Source organism: Arachis ipaensis, chromosome B9 (genome assembly GCF_059453495.1).
Source record: "Arachis ipaensis isolate K30076 ecotype BB chromosome B9, ASM5945349v1, whole genome shotgun sequence".
Taxonomy (NCBI): Eukaryota; Viridiplantae; Streptophyta; class Magnoliopsida; order Fabales; family Fabaceae; genus Arachis; species Arachis ipaensis.
This window is the reverse complement of record NC_142444.1, coordinates 145,307,500-145,332,953: the sequence shown is the minus strand read 5'-3', so window position 1 is coordinate 145,332,953 and position 25,454 is coordinate 145,307,500. Positions and strand designations below refer to the sequence as shown.

Sequence of the window (25,454 nt, the reverse complement as noted above, 5' to 3'; positions counted from 1 at the left end):
CTCACTAGTCATTAGTTTTCCAAACTCTTCACACAAGGATTCACTTACCGAACCAAACACTATGTCATCCACATAAAGTTGAACAAGAAATATCTCATCATTAGATTCTTTTATAAATAGTGGTATCAGTGGTACCCCTTTGAAAATTGTTTCGCAACAGGAAGGCACTAAGCCTTTCATACCAAGCTCTTGGAGCTTGCCTAAGACCATAAAGAGCCTTTGAAAGTTTGAAAACATGATTAGGGAAATCTTTGTTTTCAAAACTAGGGGCTTGAGTCACAAATACTTCTCTATCAATAAAACCATTTAGAAAGGCACATTTAACATCCATTTGGAACATTTTAAAGTCCTTATGGGCAGCATAGGCAAGAAGCAAATAGATTGCTTCCATTCACTCTACCGGGGCAAATGAATTATCGAAGTTAATGCCTTCCTCTTGATCGTAACCTTGGGTCACTAATCTAGCCTTGTTACGAACACCACCACCATCCTCACCAAATTTATTTTTGAAAATCCATTTAGTACCGGTTACCTTTTTATCATTTGTGTGTGGTACAAGTGTCTAAACCTCATTTTTCTCAATTTGGTTTAGCTTTTCTTTCATGGCCTTCACCCAAAAGGGATCTTCAAGAGCTTGTTTCACATTGAGAGGTTCTAATTGGGATAAGAAGGCAACATTGTTTGCCTCTTCTTGCTTCTTCCTTGAGGATCTAGTGGTCACGCCTTGTGAAGGGCCTCCAATGATAAATTCATGAGGGTAATTCTTTGAAAAATTCCATTCACGCGGCTTTTGAGTTGAGGCTTTAGCTTGACCTTGATAAGGTTCTGATGAGTTCACTGTTCTAGATTCTCTGGCTTGGTCAGGAGACAAAATGAAAATGTCTCCTTCTTTCCGAGGAGCCATTTCTGAACTGACGATTTCCACAGCTGGAACTGATTTGGGATTCACTTGATTTTCCTGAGGACTTGGTTCTGTTTCACTTCCTACATTATCATCTAACATAGCACTGAGTATGGAATTAGTATCACAAAAAGATACATGTATGGACTCTTCAATGGTTCTATATTCTTTAAGGTAAACTCTATAAGCTTTGCAAGTGGTTGAATACCCAACAAACATACCTTCATATGACTTTAGATCAAATTTTCCAAGGTTTTCTTTATTGTTAAGTATAAAATATTTGCATCCAAAAACATGAAAGTACTTAAGATTAGGGGGAGTTCCTTTCCATAGCTCATAGGGGGTTTTCTTCAAACCTTTTCTAATGATGGTTCTATTTAGGATGTAGCATGTTGTATTTACAGCTTCGGCCCACAAATATTTTATAACATCATTTTCACAAAGCATTGCCCTAGTAATTTCTTGAAGACTTTTATTTCTTCTTTCAACAACCTCATTTTGTTGAGGTGTTATAGGGCATGAAAAATTATGTGCAATTCCAAAATCATCACAGAAGCTTTCAAAATCTTGATTTTCAAATTCTTTTCCATGATCACTTCTTATGTAGGCAATTTTTAAATCCTTTTCATTTTGAATCTTTTTACAAAGAGAAGAAAAGGCATAGAAAGCATCATTTTTATGAGCCAAGAAAAGAACTCATCCATATCTTGAATTATCATCAACCACCACCAAACCATAATGTTTTCCTCCCAAACTTTGAGTTCTAGTGGGACCAAAAAGATCAATATACAACATTTCTAATGGCTTTTTAGTAGAAATTCCATTTTTGGGTTTAAAAGAAGATTTTGTTTGTTTGCCTAATTTATAAGCATCACAAATAATATCTTTGTCAAATTTAATATTTGGAATTCCTCTAACCAAATTTTTTTATCAAGCTTAGAAATTTGGTACATACTAGCATGTCCTAATTTCTTATGCCAAAGCCATTTTTCAAATTCTATAGATGTAAAACATGTTACTTTTTGATCTTTTAAGTCCTCTAGAGTGAGTCCATACACATTATTGCATCTTTTTGTCTCAAACAAAACATCACCAAATTTCTCACAAACAACTAAGCAATCCAATTTTCTAAAAATAACCAAATATCCAAGATTACATAGTTGGATAATGCTTAGAAGATTATATTTCAATCCATCAACAAGTAAAATATCATTTATGAAAGAAGAAAAGTTCTTACTAGCCTTACCTATGGCCACTATTTTTCCTTTACCATTATCACCAAAAGTTACAAAGCCTCCATCATACTCATCAAACTTGACGAAGAATGTAGACTTTTTTGTCATATGCCTAGAGCATCCACTATCCATATACCACATGTTGTCTTTTCTCTTAGATGCTAGGCAAACCTACAAAAAATACTTAAGTGACTTTAGGTATCCAAATCTTTTTGGATCCTTTAATGTTAAACCATCTTCTTTGGCCAAGATAACTGTAGTTGCCTACTACCTTGTATACTTTGTCTCTGATCATTCTCTCACTTATGAAACATTGAATTGGAAAATGCCCATTCTAATTGCATAGTCTACAAAATCTTTTAGGTTGCTGTTTTTTTAAATTTGTTGGGTTTTGAAATCTGATGTCATCCAAAGTGGAAGACATATTAGAAAAAGGAGATTTTTCAACAAACATTTCAGATTTCTTATAAAAACCCAAACCAGCTTTGTCATAGTGAGATTTTTGACTAGCCAAAAGTTGATTCAGATTTTCAGAACTTTGAGCAAAGTTGGCTAGCTCCTCTTTTAGACTTTTTACCTCTTTATGCAGCCTTTCATTTTTTTCAAAACAATTTAACTATGCAATCATAGAGTGTTCTTTCTCACAACCTTTAATTTCAGCCTTAACCGCTTATTTTCTTTAACAAGATCAACAGCGATTCCGGTTTCCCTTAATTTATCTTTGAGAAAATCATTTTTTGCCTTTAGAATGGTATTTTGAGACTCAAGTTCATAATTTTCATTCAAGAAGCATCTAAGTTTTTCAGTGAGATGATCGATAATAAGATGAAGGTCTTTATTAGAGGATTCAGTGAAAATTATTTCATCAGTGTGATCGGCCATGAGACAGGTTTGGAATTTAGTCTCAGATTCATCTTCATCTTCAGAATCATTTTTTCAAGTCTTCACAAAATGCCATGAGTTCCTTCTTCTTTTCCCTTTTTGGTTTGTCCTCTTTCTTCAGTTTTAGACTGTTAAAAAAGAAGGAGAAAGAACACTGCTGAAGTGAAGGAAAGATGGTGCAGTGCGGGTAATTAGCGTTCTGTGACGTCGTAGTAGTGTGTCCGCGCAATCCCACCGTCTCTAAATACATCTACGTTTGTGGCTCCGCATGTATATATGTTGCAACCGACGGCAGCGCAAGGTTGGTCGATGGGAATTGCAATAGGGTCGGCGTACGTGTGGTTCGCAAGTTTACGGCTACCATTATAGAGAGAGGGAGAGAAATAAGGGTTCATTCTTTTTTGAAACTCTGAATAATGGAGAGAAATTGAGATTAGAGTAATTCTTTTGTGTACTATTTTAATTTTTTATTTTAAATTTTTATCCTAATTAACTGCAGTTAGTTGCATCACTAGTTGATCTTTTAGACTATTTTATGTATATTAGGAAAAATTTTGCCATTAATAACATTAGCCAATCATTCGCTAGAAAGATCGATCACACATTTACATTTATAATCAAATGTTATAAATAATATAATAAAACTATATAAGTTTAATGATATAATCAAACTTAATTCACATTGTAATCAAATTTAATAAATAATATAATTAAATTAATTGTTATATTTATAATCAAAATACAAATAAAATGTAAAAAATATACTTGTGGATGAATTTTGGTGTTATAGAAAACTTAATGTTGCTACTATAATAATTTTGATTATTTCTTAATAAAATGTTTGATTATCTTAATAGATCATCACTTTACATATATATATATATATATATATGCATTTTACCTCATTTTTAGAATTTTTGTGATTTTTTATAATGAAATTCATCACAAGATGTGACTTGGTAGTTTCTAACATGCATATATATGGATAGATCATCATCGCTCGATATGTAATAACATATAGACGAATTCATAGTTTCGTACTATAGGTTTGTTTGGTCAAATTATTGGTCTACATCAATGAGCTTCTTATTATCAATACGTTTTGTTTCTTAATTCACAGTTTGTGTCTAAGAAATAATTTTATTTGCAACATTAACAGATAATACTCAAAAACGTAAACAAAAACTACTCTTTACACAAGTTAAAAATTAATGAATAATTCTTTTATTTAAATAAATAAACTTCAGTTTGATAATTACCATTAGGAAGAAAAATGGAACCAATTTATTTTTAACAAATTGAAGAGAAAAGGTTCTTTTAATTTGTATTGATAAAACAATTTTGTTTAATAAATAATGAACTGCGTATGCTATAGAACAATTGATTTAGTCCGTTTTCTTTGTATTGGTAAAACAACTATACTATATAGATTCCCCTACCTTTAATTTTCTTCGAGTCTTATATATCTTAGTCCTTAAATTTCAATGATTAATCCGTTTACTAATAGGCCTATTTTAGACTAGTCTATATAACAAATAAATAAATTTTTTAATTTTCATTAGTTAATAACGTAAAGCAATTTTAATATGTAGAGATTATTATCAACGTAAGCTAGCACAAATAGATAAAAAATTGTGTTTTTTAACTATTTTTTTTGAATTCGATACTCACCGAAAGATATCCGAAAAATTACTCATTGAACTTTTGATCTGATGGATACCCTAATGCAAACAAAAAAAAATATGTAAAGATTATTAATTCCTAGGTGCAGTTTGATTCTACATACAGTTCAATTTTTATAAGAATAATACAATCAAATTAGGCTAAATTTCATATATATCATCTTTTAAAGTTGGATAATATCATGGACAATGTCAGTTTGACTAGTCATACCTGTAATAATCGAGGAAGGTTTTTGTAACGTTTGTAAGAGAGGTATATTTATATTTTTCAAAATATAAAAAGTACAAGTTGTTATAATACGCTCTCAAGAATATAAAAGAATATATAGACTACTGTAAATATGACCGTGAGTCAACTAGTATTGGAATTATTTAAAATTTCGTAGAAGTTTCAAGTGCAATTATTTTAATTTTTTTTAACTTATTTTATTATGTAGCTTTCGTTAAGGGTGTAATTGGTTTGGTTTGGTTCGGTTTTAGACTGAAAACCAACCGAATCAACCTGATCGGTTCTATAATGATATCAACTATTTGGTTGGCTACTGTTTGAACAACCGAATCGAATTGAATCGAACCAACAGTAATTTGGTTCGGTCAGTTTTTTCGATTTTTTTACACCTAATGATCAGAATTTAAATTACCATAAAATGAAGTTTAAAACCTTCAATAAATTAGAATAACAAAAGTATATGACATCCAAATTCAATACAAATTCAACTTAATTGAACATAAAACAAAGACAATTAAAAATGTCTAGCAAAACAACAAAAATAAACACACTTTAAACCGAAACAGTCACTTTAAAACAAATAAAAACCAAACAGCCACCATGCTTAATCTGAATCCACACCAAACTCATCATCATCTTCTCCGGTTGGTGCAATTTCTACAAAAATAAAACAAAAAAAAATCAGTATAGATTATAAACATAATATAGATTATAAATTATAAACATAAACCATGAAAGGAACTACAAATTTCTTTTTTGCATACCTAATTCAAGTTTCTCAAACTCTTCAATAAGCTCCTCAAAATCAATTGTCATTGGAGAAGCAAGAAGCCAATTTTGTGTGTATATCAATGCCTCAACTGTCTTTGGAGTTAAAGAACACCTATAGTTGTTAAGCACTCTTCCACCAGTGCTAAAAGCTGATTCTGAAGCAACAGTCGAGACTGGCATTGCTAAGACATCTCTAGCTATTTGGAATAAGATAGGATACTTGCTAGAATTTACCTTCCACCAATTCAATATGTCAAAAGTATTTTGATCATGAGGCTTCTCTAAATCATCCATCAAATACAAATCCACCTCATTCTTGTTGATGATCTCATGAAAATGCACCTCCTTGAAAAAATCACCAGCCATGTCGCCATCAGGTACTCCCACCATCAGGTACTCCCACATCTGATGCACCATCCATTGTTGCTGAAGTAAAAGATCTACCCCCATTATTTGCATTCACATAGCATTCAAACATCTTGGAGATGGTCTCTTACATTTTTGCACCCAAAAAATCAGCATCATCCTTATCATATAACTTTTCAAAGCTAAAGTTCACAAACTTCAACTTGTATCTAGGATCAAGAACCACAACAACAAAAATCATCATATTGATATTTTTTATGTTACCACAGTACTTGTCATACTTAAGCTTCATCCTCTCAGCCATACTCCCAAGTAATGGATCTCGACTACCACAAGAAGCCTTGAACGCTCGCAAGATATTACAAAACTCATGAAAATATTGAGAAGAAGTCACAGGCAAACTACCAGACACACTCTTTGTAACATCATGAAAAATTTTCAAGAATTCCATAAAGTGTTTTGCATTGTCCCAATCAATATTCCTCGGAATACCACCTTGCATTAGAGCATATTCTGTATCTCTCTCCCCTAGCCTCTTGAACGACTTTTGAAACTTCAAACCACTTTCAAGCATGGTGTATATAGAGTTCCATCTAGTGGGAACATCGAGTTGAACAGTACACTTGTCTTGTATCCTAGCTTCCTTAATGAAATTTTTGAACCTATTCATGCGACTAGCGGAAGTACGCACATATATAATAGCATTTCTTATCTTGCTAATAGATTCATGCATCTCTTTCAATCCATCATTAACAACAAGATTAAGAATATGTGCACAACACCTAACATGCAAATGCTCTCCTTTAAAAGGATGTAAATTCCAATCCTCCATTCTAGTTCTTAGATAAGATATTGCAGTATCATTAGAACTAGCATTATCAACAGTAATTGTGAACACTCTAGAAATCCCCCACCCCAAAAGACATCTCTCAATTTTTCTACCAATTGTTTCTCCCTTGTAGTTTTTAATAAGACAAAAATTGATAATCCTCTTTTGCAATTTCCAATCATGATCAATGTAATGAGTAGTGAGACACATATAATTCAGATTTTGCACAGAAGTCCAACAATCAATAGTTAAATAAACAGATTGATTTGGTTGTTTGAACATAGTTTTCAACCTATTCTTCTCACTAATATAAAGATTCCAATAATCCTTAGCAACAGTAATCCTTCCCGGAAGTGGAAATCTAGGTTGCATGTAACACCCTACCATACAGAGTCTTATGCTTAAGTCATAATTCAGAGATGGCAAGGTATTACGACCTCTAAAACAAAAATTTAGTACGTATAGTAGTATGAATGATTGATTATAACTAGGAGCCTTGTAGAAAAAAAGGATAAACAAAAACCGCAACTCGAAAGCGCAACACTCCGATCACTAACACAACGAGCAAAGGATAAGCTAACGCAAGATCATATATATAAAGAGTATCAAAAACAGGAATATCAAGACTCAAAATTCGGCTGCGAAGGTAACCGGTTCGAGCATAGCAATATATACATATAATAAAATAAGGAAAACCCCAAGGAAAACCCAAAGGGACATAAATACCGAAAACCTAATCTCCAAAATCCCCTCTAGAAGGAGTCATCACAGTTTGTATTATTTAATGGAGATAAAAGTATCTAAACAAGATATATAAACCAAAACAGAGTCCCAAGAACAAAGGATCTTCGCTAATCCAGAAGTCTCCAGCATGCCTCAACGAGAAGCCTCGCGTCCTGCATCTGAAAACCACAAAATCCGCATGGGTGAGAACCAGAGGTCCCCAGCACGGTAACAGCTTCCACATATATAATACATAATAATAGAGGAAAGCCAAAGGCAATCCTAGAACTTCCTTCAGATAATATCAAAGCTTATAAACAAGCTAAACCATATAAGGGTATCTGACTAAAGATTCTTCAGTCTAACTAATACTTCCCTTTCCAATTCCTTCAAACCTCCCAACCACCAGCAGGAGTATATTATAGCAAACATAGTTATATCAGACAAAGAATATACAAATAGGAGTAGTTAAGACATTTAGACAATTAGCAAGTAATATGCAGTCAAATAGGCAATCTCAAACAATTCACATAGTATGCATATGATGAATGCCTGTCCCTAGTGGCTGATGATATTATCTGTCGGTTATAGAGCCAACCCGACAAGTCCTGGTAGCTAACCATTGGACTGTCCCTCTGTCGCGCATCCCCAACTCGAGTTATACTCGTTATAAACTTGATCATAAACATGATCCATATCCATCACCCTCACTGGTGAATATTTCGGGGGCGAGCTCATCCGGGTCTTTCACAGTGCCCGGCCACACTTACGACATAGGGTCAACAGAGTCTCGAGCCTCCACCTGGAGCACGTGGTGGCTAGCCACTGCTTCCTCCCAGGGATCTCGTGCCTCTGATAGTGGAAGTGCAAATCTCAATTATCAATAATTCAGCATAAGCATGCATGAATTCTCATCCATGGATCAACATCCATATCAGCCATTCGGCTCACGGTTCAGTCCAGAACCAGCCAATATTCATATTATACACAGCCTTTCCGGCTCACGGTTAAATCCATAACCAGCCGTTTCATTAGCAATTATAGCCTTTCGGCCCATGGCTTAACAAGCACTTCCACCACCATCCTCCGCATCTCACATAATCATCTTGATCTTCATTGATCATTCATTTTTCCCTTGCTTCACTCGCAAGTTACCTCATTCACTAGCCCCTTTTTAATAGCTAGGCATGTCATAATGATTTAAGACATAAATGGTGAGATCGGAGGCTTAGAAGTATGAGATTTGGCTTTTAAAACTCAAAAATCAACTTTGGGATGAAAACAGGGCCACGCGTACGCGCACTCCACGCGCACGCGTGGATGGCCTCAAAAACTCATCGACGCGCAAGCGTCATGCACGCTAACGCGTGGATTAAAGATTTGCCAATCGACGCGCACGCGCCAACCATGCGTACGCGCGGGTGTTCTCGTGCCCCAGGCACAACACTGGCACAGTTCTGGCATAACTCTCTGGAAAATGGCTGGGCATTGAGTGCAGCACAATCGGCGCGCCCGCGCACATCACGCGCACGCGTGGATGGCGCTTTCTGGAAGATCGGCGCGTACGCGCCAGGTGCGCCCACGCGCAAGGGGTCATTCTGCTAAAAATTTTCTAAGTTAAAAGCTGCAGAATTCACAGATTTAAACCCCAATCTTCCAACGGACATAACTTCCTCATTTTAAATCGTTTTTCACCCGTTCTTTGAACGGCATGGACATCCCGGATCCAATTTCATTTCTAAACAGATTTGGTACAAAACGGAGATCCGTAGTCCAAGTTATGTCCCGCCAAAGTGTGCCCAAAAACCATATTTTCATACAAAACCACAAAGTGCCAATTTCAAAACAAGCCATTTCCAACTCTTTTCAAAACCAATCAAAACATGCCAAGTTCATCCCTTTTCTTTGAAATCAATCAAAATATATCAAATTCAACATCAAGCCTCCTCAACTCACACATTGACACACATTACCACAAATTACCAAAATCACTATCTCATCATTTTACCCCACTTCACCCAAGTGGCTCAAACTCAAACACATTGACATATCATATACTATTCCTCATGCCAATTCTCAACAACACCAATTCCAATAAATTATTATTGTACACAATCAACATCATACTCACCATCAACATGGTTCAACCCACAATTCAACCATAACCAATCATCAAGTATATATCACAACATGCATATTTCTCATACATCATACCACTAAGGCCTTAATAATCATCATCACATATATGACCACATCATATATCTCAATCATTCAACAACATCAACAATTCAATGCCTATCTTAGGGCCTCTAGCCTAAGTATTTCCTACCACATTACATATTAGATACGGGAAACCGAAACCATACCTTAGCCGATTTTCCCAAGCTCCCCCGGAGCACTTCCAAACCACTTATCCACAAGCTCTCAAGGCCTCAACACCTCCAAGAACAGATTTTTCACCACCAAACCCTTTCCAAGCTTTTCAAAGTCACCAATCAAGCTCCAATATTCACATATACACAACCTAAGCCACAACCATCATACCCATACACAACATCTCAAAACCCAAACATCATAGAACAACAAAATCACACTAGGGTTGAGAATCTTACCACACCCAAGGTCCAAGGAGACAAGATTAACCTTCTCCTTCAAGAGAGTTGGGTCCTATAACATCAAAGAACCCAAAATCTCAACATTTTACCCATGAAACTCGAAAATAAGGGCTGGAATTTCGAACAGAAACACGTGGCTTACCTCAAGATTAGTTGTATGGGTTTTGTAGAGCTCTCCGCGGTGAACGCGTGGCCGCAAACGGAGCGGCAATCGGAGCTCTAGATCAAAAGTTATGGTGGTTTGAAGATCAAGTGAGAGAAAGAACTTGAGAGAGTGTTCTTCCTCCCCTCTCTTCAATTTCAGCGTGTTTGAGTGTGTTGTGAGGAGAGAGAGTGCTGAAAACTAGGGTTTTGGTTTAGTTATGTTGGGCCAAGGGCCCACTTTGGGTCCGGTTGGCCCGGTTTGGCCCGTTCGGTCCAATCTTGGTCCGAATTCTATAAAATTGGTACCGAAATTCTCGTCTCAATTTCCTCTATCATATTAAGCCATAAAAATATCATTTTTGGCTTTCTAGAATAAATTCTCATATATGGGTTAATTAGCCGTTAATTAACCGGGTCTTACATTCTACCCACCTAATTGGGAATTTTGCCCACAAAATTCAAATTCAAATTCAATTACCTGAGAATAAGTGCGGATAATCCGTTCGCATCTCCGACTTAAGTTCCCAAGTGTGTTCCTCAACACCGCCTCGACTCCAAGCCACTTTGACTAATGAAACCTCTTTTCCACGCAACCGTTTGATACTAGTATCATCAATTCTGACTGGAGCCACTGGAAGCGTCAAATCTTCTCTTAACTGAACCGATTCGGGTTCTAACACATGGCTAGCATCAGGAGTGTACTTTCGAAGCTGCGACACGTGAAATACGTCGTGCAGGTTTGAAAGATGGGGTGGTAAAGCCACCCGATACGCCACTGGCCCAATCCTCTCCAAGATCTGAAATGGACCAATGTATCGAGGATTCAACTTCTTTGCTTTAATCGCTCTACCTACTCCTGTGGTCGGAGTAACTTTCAGGAAAACATGATCTCCTGCCTCAAATTCTAAGGGCTTCCGCCTTTGATCGGCGTAACTCTTTTGACGACTCTGCGCCGTAAGCATCCTATCTCGGATCTTCTTGACTTGTTCAGTGGTCTCAGCTATCATTTCCGGCCCCAACAAGCCTTTCTCTCCAGCTTCATACCAACATAGTGGAGATTGACATTTTCTCCCATACAAAGCCTCATACGGAGCCATTCCGATGCTCGCATGGTAACTATTATTGTATGCAAACTCTACTAACGGCATATACCAATCCCAACTCACCGGTTGGTCCAAAACACAAGCTCTCAACATATCCTCTAGTGTTTGGATCGTCCTCTCGGATTGACCATCTGTTTGAGGATGGTACGCTGTACTCAAGCTTAATCGAGTTCCAAAAGCTTTCTGAAATGCACCCCAGAACCTCGAAGTGAAACGAGGATCTCTATCAGAGATTATAGTAGCAGGTACACCATGGAGTCTCACAATCTCCTTTATGTATAACCGAGCTAGCTCCTCAAGGGTGTAAGTCATCCGAACGGGTAAAAAGTGAGCTGACTTCGTCAGTCGGTCCACGATCACCCAGATAGCATCAAAACCAGTCCTAGTCCTTGGCAATCCCGACACAAAGTCCATTGCAATACTTTCCCACTTCCATTGCGGAACCTCTAAGGGTTGCAACATCCCGGAAGGTCTTTGATGTTCAATCTTTACCTTTTGACAAGTTAAGCACTTTGAAACATATTCCGCCACATCATTCTTCATACCCGGCCACCAAAACATCACCTTTAAATCATGGTACATCTTAGTACTTCCCGGGTGAATGGAGAATCCACTTTTATGTGCCTCCCTTAAGATATCTTGTCTCAAAGTACCAACATCCGGCACAATGATCCTACCCTTGAATCTCCATAACCCATCTTTTTCTTCCGACACTCTCCACTGTTTTCCTTGCTCGATAGCTGGTAACACCTTCCATAACGCTTCATCGTTTTCATGAGCCTTTAGGAGTTCGGACTTAAAGTCACTCGAGATTTCTAATCGGCTCAAACACAAGGTTCCAGATACTTCTCGAGCACCAATTTTTAGACTCTCGAATCCCTTGAGCAACTTCTCCTCTTGAAGCATCATCCAAGACGCATATAACGACTTTCGACTTAACGCATCCGCCACTATATTCGCCTTTCCAGGATGGTAATTTAACTCAAAGTCGTAGTCCTTCAACAATTCCATCCACCTTCTCTGCCTCATATTAAGCTCTTTCTGATCAAAGAGATACTTCAAGCTCTTATGATCAGAGAAAACTTGGAACTTAACCCCATAGAGATAATGCCTCCACACCTTCAAGGCAAACACAACCGCAGCGAGTTCCAAATCGTGCGTAGGATAACTAACTTCGTGAGGTCTCAATTGTCGTGAGGCATACGCCACCACATTATGATGCTGCATCAGCACGCACCCTAGGCCCTTTAACGATGCATCACAGTACACCTCAAAAGGCTCGTTCGGCTCAGGTAACACTAACACAGGTGCAGTGGTCAACTTTTTCTTCAATGTCTGAAAGCTCTCCTCGCACTCAGGAGTCCAAACAAACGGAGTGTCTTTGCGAGTTAACTTTGTCAACGGCAAGGCTAATTGCGAAAAGCCTTTGATGAACCTTCGGTAATAGCCAGCTAAACCCAGAAAACTCCTTATCTCAGTTACTGTGGTTGGTTGCTTCCAATCCATCACAGCTTCTACCTTGGTTGGATCTACGGCTATTCCCTTCTTACTCACCACGTGACCCAAAAACTTCACCTCGCTCTTCCAGAACTCACACTTAGACAGTTTCGCATAGAGTTTCTTCTCCTTTAAAATCTGCAACACGGTCCGCAAGTGTTCCGCATGCTCTTCTTCAGTCTTGGAGTAAATTAGTATATCGTCAATGAAGACAACCACGAATTTATCCAGAAACAGACGGAACACTCTATTCATGTAATCCATGAATACTGCAGGAGCGTTCGTCAACCCAAAGGACATTACAGTGTACTCGTAATGACCATAACGAGTCCTGAAAGCGGTTTTAGGGATATCCTCACCCCTCACCCTTATCTGGTGATAACCAGATCGCAAATCGATCTTAGAGAAAACCCCAGCTCCTTGTAACTGATCCATGAGATCATCAATCCTCGGCAATGGGTACTTATTCTTTATGGTGACCTTGTTCAGCTGCCTGTAATCCACACAGAGCCGCATACTTCCATCTTTCTTCTTTACCAGTAACACTGGAGCACCCCACGGGGAAACACTTGGTCGGATAAAGTTCTTACCCAACAATTCCTCTAACTGAGACTTTAGCTCGGCCATCTCTAACGGTGACATCCTATAAGGAGCACTTGAGATTGGTCCCGCCCCAGGCACCAATTCAATAGCAAACTCGACCTCTCGGTTAGGTGGAAATTCCTCAATATCATCGGGAAACACTTCTGGAAACTCACACACTACCGGAATCTGATCCAACCTTTGATCATCACCCGAAACACCCGCGGTTAACAATAGGATACCCTGACATTCGATTCCAGAACAGTTCACCATCATCGAATTCAAGTAATAATTATTCACCACAACCGGCCCTTCTGTATCCTCCAGCATAAAGTACACCGAGTTTGTAGAACAATCAAGCAGGACATGGTTCTCAGATAACCAGTCCAATCCCAAGATAAGATCAAGACCGATCATCGGTAAGCAGATTAAATTATGGACAAAATCACGCTGCTTGAACCTGAACGAAACTTTCGGGCATCCTAGCCTAGTTACCATGGCTTCATGGGTAGCATTATGTACCTTTAGGTCATAACCTAAGGTTACAATCTTCAATCCTAACTCATGGGCTTTCTCAAATGCAATAAATGAATGCGATGCTCCCGAATCAAATAAAGCATTTAAAGTTTGACCAGCCATTTCACAATTACCTCGAATGAGTGTCTCAGATCCTTCTGCACCCACAGCTGAGGTGGTGAACACCCGACCAGTCTGTTGTGCTTTCCCAGCACCTTGCTTTTGCTTCTCTGGACAACTTGCGGCTTTATGCCCCGCCTTTCCACAATTGTAGCACAAACCCCATCCGGCCTTGCATGGTACTCCCGGATGGTGACTCCCACACCTAGTACAAGCTTGATCATTCTGAGGCTGCTTCCCAAACCTTTTCCCTTGGGAGTAGTTGTTGTTGGGCCTCCTAAAAGAACCTCCCCTCTTGAAAGACAGACCTTTAGGTGCAAAGCTCTTCCCTCGGTTCTGTGGAAATGATCCTTTGTGACTTCCTTTCTCAGCGGCTGTCCTCTTCACACACTCTTCAGCAACCCTACACTTGTTCACCAATTCGGAGAAAGTCCTAATCTCCATTGGCCCCACCGAACCGAAAATATCACTCCGGAGTCCTCCCTCGTACTTAACACACTTCCATTCCTCATATTCCACCGGAGTCCCTTGACACATACGAGAGAATCTGAACAGCTCCTCAAACTTGTCAGTATACTCAGATACGGACATAGTACCCTGCTTCAGCTGCAACAATTCAAGCTCCTTGGCCGTCCTAGCAGAAGTCGGAAAGTACTTCTTATAGAACTCTTCTTGAAAGACATTCTAGGTGATATAGTCATCACCCTGCTGCAGAAGACGTCGGATGCCTTGCCACCAATGCGACGCTTCACCGGTGAGCATATAAGTGGCAAACTCGACACGCTGTCCTTCAGGTACCACTTGTGCTTGTAATGCTCGCTCTATAGCCTGAAACCATGTATCAGCCTCAGTCGGGCCAGTAGTTCCCTTGAACTTAGGTGGATTAACCTTCAAAAAGTTTGCCAAGGTCATCGGACCCTGAACTCCACCTCCATCATTACCATGGTTGTTCATCTGTTGACCAAGAGCCTCAGCAGTGGCTTGCATAGCAGCAGCCATGTTCTCCAACGCAGCCATAAAGTTCACCGGGTCATTAGGGTTATTCTCCGGTGCACGAGCATTCGTACGACCTCTCACACTACCTCTACCGCGTCCACGAGGCGCCATCTGGTTCCTATACACACCCAACAATCGATATTAAGTTGATCAGTCTCAATATCGGAAGTCTAGTGCTTCAAAGTCCCAAATGCATGCTCATGAACGTTTATGCCAATTATATCAAGCAGATATACTAATAGCACATAACACACACACAGAGAATGCACAGAAGCATAGTCAGTCCATCCCTCAGGCTCTATAGGAACGAACTGCTCTGATACCATAATGTAACACCCTACCATACAGAGTCTTATGCTTAAGTCATAATTCAGAGATGGCAAGGTATTACGACCTCTAAAACAAAAATTTAGTACGTATAGTAGTATGAATGATTGATTATAACTAGGAGCCTTGTAGAAAAAAAGGATAAACAAAAACCGCAACTCGAAAGCGCAACACTCCGATCACTAACACAACGAGCAAAGGATAAGCTAACGCAAGATCATATATATAAAGAGTATCAAAAACAGGAATATCAAGACTCAAAATTCGGCTGCGAAGGTAACCGGTTCGAGCATAGCAATATATACATATAATAAAATAAGGAAAACCCCAAGGAAAACCCAAAGGGACATAAATACCGAAAACCTAATCTCCAAAATCCCCTCTAGAAGGAGTCATCACAGTTTGTATTATTTAATGGAGATAAAAGTATCTAAACAAGATATATAAACCAAAACAGAGTCCCAAGAACAAAGGATCTTCGCTAATCCAGAAGTCTCCAGCATGCCTCAACGAGAAGCCTCGCGTCCTGCATCTGAAAACCACAAAATCTGCATGGGTGAGAACCAGAGGTCCCCAGCACGGTAACAGCTTCCACATATATAATACATAATAATAGAGGAAAGCCAAAGGCAATCCTAGAACTTCCTTCAGATAATATCAAAGCTTATAAACAAGCTAAACCATATAAGGGTATCTGACTAAAGATTCTTCAGTCTAACTAATACTTCCCTTTCCAATTCCTTCAAACCTCCCAACCACCAGCAGGAGTATATTATAGCAAACACAGTTATATCAGACAAAGAATATACAAATAGGAGTAGTTAAGACATTTAGACAATTAGCAAGTAATATGCAGTCAAATAGGCAATCTCAAACAATTCACATAGTATGCATATGATGAATGCCTGTCCCTAGTGGCTGATGATATCATCTGTCGGTTATAGAGCCAACCCGACAAGTCCTGGTAGCTAACCATTGGACTGTCCCTCTGTCGCGCATCCCCAACTCGAGTTATACTCGTTATAAACTTGATCATAAACATGATCTATATCCATCACCCTCACTGGTGAATATTTCGGGGGCGAGCTCATCCGGGTCTTTCACAGTGCCCGGCCACACTTACGACATAGGGTCAACAGAGTCTCGAGCCTCCACCTGGAGCACGTGGTGGCTAGCCACTGCTTCCTCCCAGGGATCTCGTGCCTCTGATAGTGGAAGTGCAAATCTCAATTATCAATAATTCAGCATAAGCATGCATGAATTCTCATCCATGGATCAACATCCATATCAGCCATTCGGCTCACGGTTCAGTCCAGAACCAGCCAATATTCATATTATACACAGCCTTTCCGGCTCACGGTTAAATCCATAACCAGCCGTTTCATTAGCAATTATAGCCTTTCGGCCCATGGCTTAACAAGCACTTCCACCACCATCCTCCGCATCTCACATAATCATCTTGATCTTCATTGATCATTCATTTTTCCCTTGCTTCACTCGCAAGTTACCTCATTCACTAGCCCCTTTTTAATAGCTAGGCATGTCATAATGATTTAAGACATAAATGGTGAGATCGGAGGCTTAGAAGTATGAGATTTGGCTTTTAAAACTCAAAAATCAACTTTGGGATGAAAACAGGGCCACGCGTACGCGCACTCCACGCGCACGCGTGGATGGCCTCAAAAACTCATCGACGCGCAAGCGTCATGCACGCTAACGCGTGGATTAAAGATTTGCCAATCGACGCGCACGCGCCAACCATGCGTACGCGCGGGTGTTCTCGTGCCCCAGGCACAACACTGGCACAGTTCTGGCATAACTCTCTGGAAAATGGCTGGGCATTGGGTGCAGCACAATCGGCGCGCCCGCGCACATCACGCGCACGCGTGGATGGCGCTTTCTGGAAGATCGGCGCGTACGCGCCAGGTGCGCCCACGCGCAAGGGGTCATTCTGCTAAAAATTTTCTAAGTTAAAAGCTGCAGAATTCACAGATTTAAACCCCAATCTTCCAACGGACATAACTTCCTCATTTTAAATCGTTTTTCACCCGTTCTTTGAACGGCATGGACATCCCGGATCCAATTTCATTTCTAAACAGATTTGGTACAAAACGGAGATCCGTAGTCCAAGTTATGTCCCGCCAAAGTGTGCCCAAAAACCATATTTTCATACAAAACCACAAAGTGCCAATTTCAAAACAAGCCATTTCTAACTCTTTTCAAAACCAATCAAAACATGCCAAGTTCATCCCTTTTCTTTGAAATCAATCAAAATATATCAAATTCAACATCAAGCCTCCTCAACTCACACATTGACACACATTACCACAAATTACCAAAATCACTATCTCATCATTTTACCCCACTTCACCCAAGTGGCTCAAACTCAAACACATTGACATATCATATACTATTCCTCATGCCAATTCTCAACAACACCAATTCCAATAAATTATTATTGTACACAATCAACATCATACTCACCATCAACATGGTTCAACCCACAATTCAACCATAACCAATCATCAAGTATATATCACAACATGCATATTTCTCATACATCATACCACTAAGGCCTTAATAATCATCATCACATATATGACCACATCATATATCTCAATCATTCAACAACATCAACAATTCAATGCCTATCTTAGGGCCTCTAGCCTAAGTATTTCCTACCACATTACATATTAGATACGGGAAACCGAAACCATACCTTAGCCGATTTTCCCAAGCTCCCCCGGAGCACTTCCAAACCACTTATCCACAAGCTCTCAAGGCCTCAACACCTCCAAGAACAGATTTTTCACCACCAAACCCTTTCCAAGCTTTTCAAAGTCACCAATCAAGCTCCAATATTCACATATACACAACCTAAGCCACAACCATCATACCCATACACAACATCTCAAAACCCAAACATCATAGAACAACAAAATCACACTAGGGTTGAGAATCTTACCACACCCAAGGTCCAAGGAGACAAGATTAACCTTCTCCTTCAAGAGAGTTGGGTCCTATAACATCAAAGAACCCAAAATCTCAACATTTTACCCATGAAACTCGAAAATAAGGGCTGGAATTTCGAACAGAAACACGTGGCTTACCTCAAGATTAGTTGTATGGGTTTTGTAGAGCTCTTCGCGGTGAACGCGTGGCCGCAAACGGAGCGGCAATCGGAGCTCTAGATCAAAAGTTATGGTGGTTTGAAGATCAAGTGAGAGAAAGAACTTGAGAGAGTGTTCTTCCTCCCCTCTCTTCAATTTCAGCGTGTTTGAGTGTGTTGTGAGGAGAGAGAGTGCTGAAAACTAGGGTTTTGGTTTAGTTATGTTGGGCCAAGGGCCCACTTTGGGTCCGGTTGGCCCGGTTTGGCCCGTTCGGTCCAATCTTGGTCCGAATTCTATAAAATTGGTACCGAAATTCTCGTCTCAATTTCCTCTATCATATTAAGCCATAAAAATATCATTTTTGGCTTTCTAGAATAAATTCTCATATATGGGTTAATTAGCCGTTAATTAACCGGGTCTTACATTGCACAATACTCATATAGAATCTGAATCCCTCCCCCTCAACAAACTTGAACGGTAGCTCATCAACAATTATCATCCTAGCAAGGGCTTTTCTACACATTTCAGCATCAAAAGTAACGGCAGTAAATACCCCTTCACCCTCTTTTTTTGTTGGAAGGTAAGGATTGTTTGACTAGGGTCACCTGAGTCCCTAGGAAATTTTTTGCATTGATTCAACAAATGATAACGCATATTAGTTGTACCATTTCTATGAGAGTCACATGCATATGATGCCCCACACCAATTACATTTAGCCCTAGGATGTGATGGCTTAGACTTAGGATCCTTTGTAAAGTGTTCCCAAGTCCAAGATCTAGGTCTAGAAGGTTTTCTGTTACCTTCATTGGGATCATCCTTGCCATCCTCTTCATCAGTTTCCACAGTGCTTGGAGCTGGATTTGTAGGAGTTGCTCCCGGAGTTGCACCCACATTAGTTAAATCAACCTTCCTCATCTTTGATCTAGGATGGGGCGGGGGTTTGGTAAGCACGCCGCCCTCTGTTGAAGAACGTACCACAGACTCAACATTTTCACCCCTAACTTTAGATGTCGGTTCATTGGGTTGTTCATTGCTTGTTGGCTGCATATATATAAACATAACAATGAAAAATTAGCATTTTAACTCATCAACAGCACCAAAAATATTGTTTCCAGCAACAAATTTAACATTCAAACTTGTGAAACATATTAATTATTTTCAGCCATATATATGCAGACATATAAAATCAACCATCAAGCATACACTGCACATGTTTTCTATATATATATATATATATATATATTGGCTCATTTGCTATACTGGCCCTGTCATTGTGTGAAATTCCTAAATCTATATAAATTCCACCTAAGCCCGTGCTACTTGAGTTAGACATAGTTACAAACAATTAAATTTGACAAGCAAGCTATGCTTCTTAACTAGTATATTCGGATGGTACAAAGGAACATTCAAGGATTATTACATAAAACTGGTGTTAACTGCCAAGATCAATGCAAAGACAGTAGGATGTTGTTATTTGCATCCTTGTTGCTATTCACAATACATCTTCAACAAAAACATTTAGTAAGCTTGCTAGGAACCTGCAAACTACCAACATTTACCTTGAGAATTACAAGTAAAACATGGTATTTGCAATATACTATAGATTGTACCCAGTAAAATACTAGTTAACCTCCAACTCGAACAAAGACAGCTAAGATGGTAAACTCATCAGCAATCAATTAATTATTAGTTGTGACACTACTCAAAACCCACAAATCAGACCCCACAAAGATGCTAACTTAACCCATCTCAATCATATTCTAAAGCAAGATTTCAGTATTTCATGGGATTTCAATCACTCATAAGCTACTTTCTCCGTTTTTAATTAAATGTGCGCTTTTAAAATACTTTCCTTCCCTTTTTCTAGTCCTATATCTTATTAATAAACTCCAATCATCCTCAATAACAGGGTCAAGCCACCAAGACAGGGTAAGTGTGTAAAGTAAATAACTTGCAACAAGAACATCTAATAAGTAATAACTTGCAACAAATTGTGAAAAAACCGAGTTACCAACTTCAGAAGACGACATTGTGAGTTGCAGGAGAAGGCTCGAACCAAGGGTTTTCTCGCTAACAAAGAGGAATTGCTCGGCGACGGCGACTGCTGGACAGCGATGAGGACTGCTATTCGGCGACGGGGAAGAACGACTCAGACGATGGCGTGAAGACAGCTCTCTACAACGCCTGTGATGGTGATCGACGACGTCCTTCACGATGACTCGACGACGGCACTCTCAGCTCTCTGGCTCTCTCAAGCTTTCATTCTCTCAGGGTCTCAGGCAATCAGGCATAGAGGAGAGAAAGATGGACCTCAGTTTACTGATGCATTGTGTTGTGTGGTTGTGACTTGTGGCTGCGCTGAGTAGGGATTGGGAGGTTAGAGGTTTGCATATTAGGTTAAAGGGCCAATGTGTAAAAACAAGCATTTCTAAACCAATACTTCTGTTCGGTTTGGTTCGGTTCGGTTTTCACTGAGTCAACCGAAAATTGAACCAAACCGATCGGTTTAATTAAAAAAACCAAAAAGCTAGTTTTTTCGGTTTTCCATTCGGTTGTTGTAAATTTTGGTTCGGTTTTACGGTAAATTTTGGTCCGGTTTGGTAACTAATAGTAGCGTTATTTGGACTTTTCGTATTACTATAAATAGTTATTGAAAACAAATGGTTGTTGAAAATGAGGGGAACTAACTAAGTCATTATTGAACTAAATTTTTAATTAAGACTTTTAATATATATATATATATATATATATATATATATATATATATATATATATATATATATATTACCGTTATACATCGGTTATACCTTATAACTCAGCTATAAATGTTATAGATTGGCTGTCAATAATAGTTATTCAAACAAGCATCAAAACGTTCAGATATACTATTACTTTCCGTTTAAAATATCGTTACTTAAAGACGTAACCGTTACTCTTTATTTCATATATAAAGAAAAGGGTAAGAATATTGTTAAGATTATCGCAATTTGCAAAGCTATTATTCACTGACTTGAGTGGCAGAGTACTTTTGCAGGTACCCACCTCCTTGTTCTCTCATTGCCGATGCATAACTAATCCCAATGGAAAGCTTGCAGATATTTATTGGCGGACGAGCTATACAGCAACTAACCTCCACAAAAACAATTGGCGTCCACCGTGGGGGCCTAGAAACAAAAATCCTTCTTTCTTTAGGCCCCAAAGCTCCCATACCTGTTCATGGTTGACCAGCCTCCTCCCACACCATCTAAAATTTATCGAATGGTAACGGAGTTACAATAAGCTAATCAGCATATGGCGAAAGAAAACCAACGAATGACAAATCAAATAGTCAAGTTAACCAATGCTCAAGTTGAAAATAATGATAGTGAACAACGAGAAGATGATGAAGAAAATTCTGATCCAATACATATCTTGAAAACTCAACAACCAGAGGGAGACCAGCAAAATGAAGACGATGACAGATTGGACACATTGTTGGACCATTCACGACCAACGTCATGAATTTCAAACTACCTAGGAACTTCGCATTACCAATAACTCTGACTCCCTACGATGGCATGGGAGATCTAAAAAAACACGTCAAGAAAGTTTGATGTATGATGATAGTGAATGGTGCTTTTGATCCTATTTTATGTCATTATTTTCCTACCTTTTTAGACAGTTCTACACTTGATTGGTTTTCATCTTTGCATGAAGGTTCAATTTCATGCTTTCAGAAGCTCGCTAAGCAATTCGAAGATCAATTCGCTACGTCTTCCATCTATCTACATGATTCCGACTATCTGAACACTATCAAGTAAGAACAGCACAAAAGTTTAAGGGAATATGTCACCCGCTTCACCAAAGTAGCGATGAGCATCCCAAACCTTCACCGTAAAGTACATCTGTGTGCTATAAAAAGTGGACATCATCCCGTGAAGTTCCAAGAAGCCATTACAATGGCCAAACCCAAAACCTTGGCCATGTTTTGAGAGAATTCTAAGGGTCAAATGCAAATTGAAGAGCTACGCCAAGCTCGAAAATCCGAGAAGAATCAAACAACAAGGATGACGATAAAGCTAAGGATAATAACAAATCTTTCTGGTTGGCACCACGTTACGATTCTTATACCCAATTCAACACCGAAAGGGAGGCAATGATCAAGGAAACATTAAATTTAAAGCTAATCAAACCTCCTCCGAAGACCGGAACCTACCAAGATACAAAAACGTGGACAAGACAAAGCATTGTGCTTTTCATCAGAAACACGGGCACACTACTGATGAGTGTGTTGTAGCCAAAGACTTGCTCGAGCGCTTAGCTCGGCAAGGACATCTGGACAAATACATCGGTGACAACATCCAAAAGCACAATACACATCAAACTGACTTATGTTTTGTAGGTCAATCTTCTCCAGATAAGGACAAAGCACATACAGCTCAGCCCAATCAACCCCGAGGTGTGATTAATTGCATATCTGGGGGCTTTACCGGAGGTGGAGCATCAAGCTCTGCTCGCAAATGCACTTACCAAACTATGCTCGCTATAGAGAGCACCATAAAAAATCATCAAACTTTGCCCACCTTCCCTAAAATGACGTTCCAACTGTCTGATTTCAATTCAACCGAACTTAATTTAGACAACCTAGTTGTCATCTTTATTCAAATGGGAGAGCTAATAGTTCGGAAAGTTTTGTTGGATCCAGGAAGCAGTGTCGATGCTCTATTTTACTCTACATTTCAGAAAATGAAGTTGAGTGATAACATACTGCAGTTATCCACTGGAGACCTGGTAGGATTTTCAGGTGAACGAGTACCTGTGTTGGGATCAGTGTGGTTAAAAACCACACTTCGTGAGAGTCCTCTAACCAAAACTTTAGATATTTAATGCCTTATGGTTGATTGTTTCAATCCTTATAACTTTATACTTGGCCAATCTTTTTTGAATAAGTTCAGTGCAATTGTATCTACAATTCATCTCTGTGTTAAGTTTGATGTGTAGGACAACCTTGTTGCAACATTTCACAGTGACCATTGTGAAGCTCAGAATTGTTACAACATCAATCTCAAAATGCCTATCTCTAACCGAGCTATAGGTGCACAAGTAAATGCTGTCCACAACTCGCTCGAGCTTCCCTCATCAATCGAGTTACATCGGCGTGCCAAGTTTCAAGACAAACCTACCCCAAATAAAGAATTACAAAAGGTTCCTTTAACTAATGATCCAAACAAGTTCACTTTTGTAGGTTCAACCATGCATGGTGACGAAAAGGAAAAGCTCATCCAATTTCTCAAACAAAATATTGATCTATTTGCTTAGACACCAGCAAACATGCTAGGCATCGATCTCTCTGTAATATCTCATAAGCTGGGGATAAACCCGTCAATCCGACCTATAGCACAAAAAAAGCGCAACCTCGGAATGGAAAAGAAACAAGCGTCCTTGGAAGATACTAAAAAGCTTCTTGATGCCAACTTCATCTGAGAGCTCAGATTCACAACGTGGTTAGCCAATGTTGTCATGGTAACGAGACATAATGGTAAATGGCGCACGTGCATCGACTTCACCAATCTAAATAAGGCATGTCCTAAAGATGCATACCCTTAACCATTAATTGATGCTTTAGTTGATAATTCATCTGGCTTTGGCACTTTAAATTTCATGAATGCATATTTTGGTTATAACCAGATTCTCATGCATCCATCTGACCAAGATAAAAGTGCTTTCATAACTGAATATGATAATTTTTGCTATAAAGTTATGTCTTTTGGCCTTAAGAATATAGGGATACTTACCAACGACTCATGGACAAAATATTAGCTAAGCAAATTGGTCAGAACATTGAAGTCTATGTTGATGACATGGTCATAAAAACTAAAGACGAAAAATCTCATGTAGACGACCTTGTGGAGATTTTCGCACAAAACCAAAAATACAACACGAGATTAAACCCTAAGAAATGTGCCTTTGGTGTCCAAGGAGGTAAATTCCTCGGCTTTATGCTGACAAGCCGAGGTATAGAGGCAAACCCTGAAAAATGCCGAGTTGTCCTGGAAATGTAAAGTCCCCAAATAGTCAAAGAGGTCCAATGATTAACATGGAGACTTGTCGCTTTATCAAGATTCTTACCTTGTTTAGCTTCTAAATCTTTCTACTTTTTTCAATTACTTAAAAAGAAAAACAACTTCAAATGGGACGATGAATGTGAAACTGCTTTTTTAAATTTAAAAACTGTTCTTTCAAAACCTCCCATTTTGCAAAAACCTGAACTTGTAGAAGAACTTTATCTTTATCTGTCCATTACTGACTGGTCAATTAGTTCTGTTCTTGTTACAGAAAAGGACAAGATGCAATAGCCTGTTTACTTCATTAATAAATTGCTGTAAAATGCCAAGCTTCGCTACCCAAAGATAGAAAAGCTCACCCTCGCCTTAGTATTCTCAGCAAGGCACCTTCGACCTTATTTCCAGAGTTATACCATCAATGTCCAAACTACGAAATCGCTACGACAAGTGCTCACAAAACCAAAACTAGCTGGGCGGTTAATAAAATGGTATATCCAATTATCCAAGTTTGATATCAGATATCAATTTCGAGGCTCAATCAAATCACAATACCTTTCCGACTTTGTTGCCGAGTTTATTGCCCCTAGGTCCCAGCTCTGATGATATGCCAGTAGAATGGACACTATACATCGACAGCGCTTCCAACTCCCAGGGATCAGGAGCCATAATTCTTCTTAAAGACACCAATGGAATTGTTTTGAACATTCTCGACGCTCCTCCTTCAAGGCCAGTAACAATCAAGCCGACTATGAAGTACTCATTGCCGGCCTAAGATTAGCCAT

General features: G+C 39.0%; 1 pseudogene; it reads right to left on the bottom strand.

Moving 5' to 3' along the window:
* Window positions 1–562: 562 nt before the first annotated feature.
* LOC110267218 (zinc finger BED domain-containing protein RICESLEEPER 2-like) lies at window positions 563–21,836 on the bottom strand (annotated as a pseudogene).
* Between the last annotated feature and the right edge of the window lie 3,618 nt (window positions 21,837–25,454).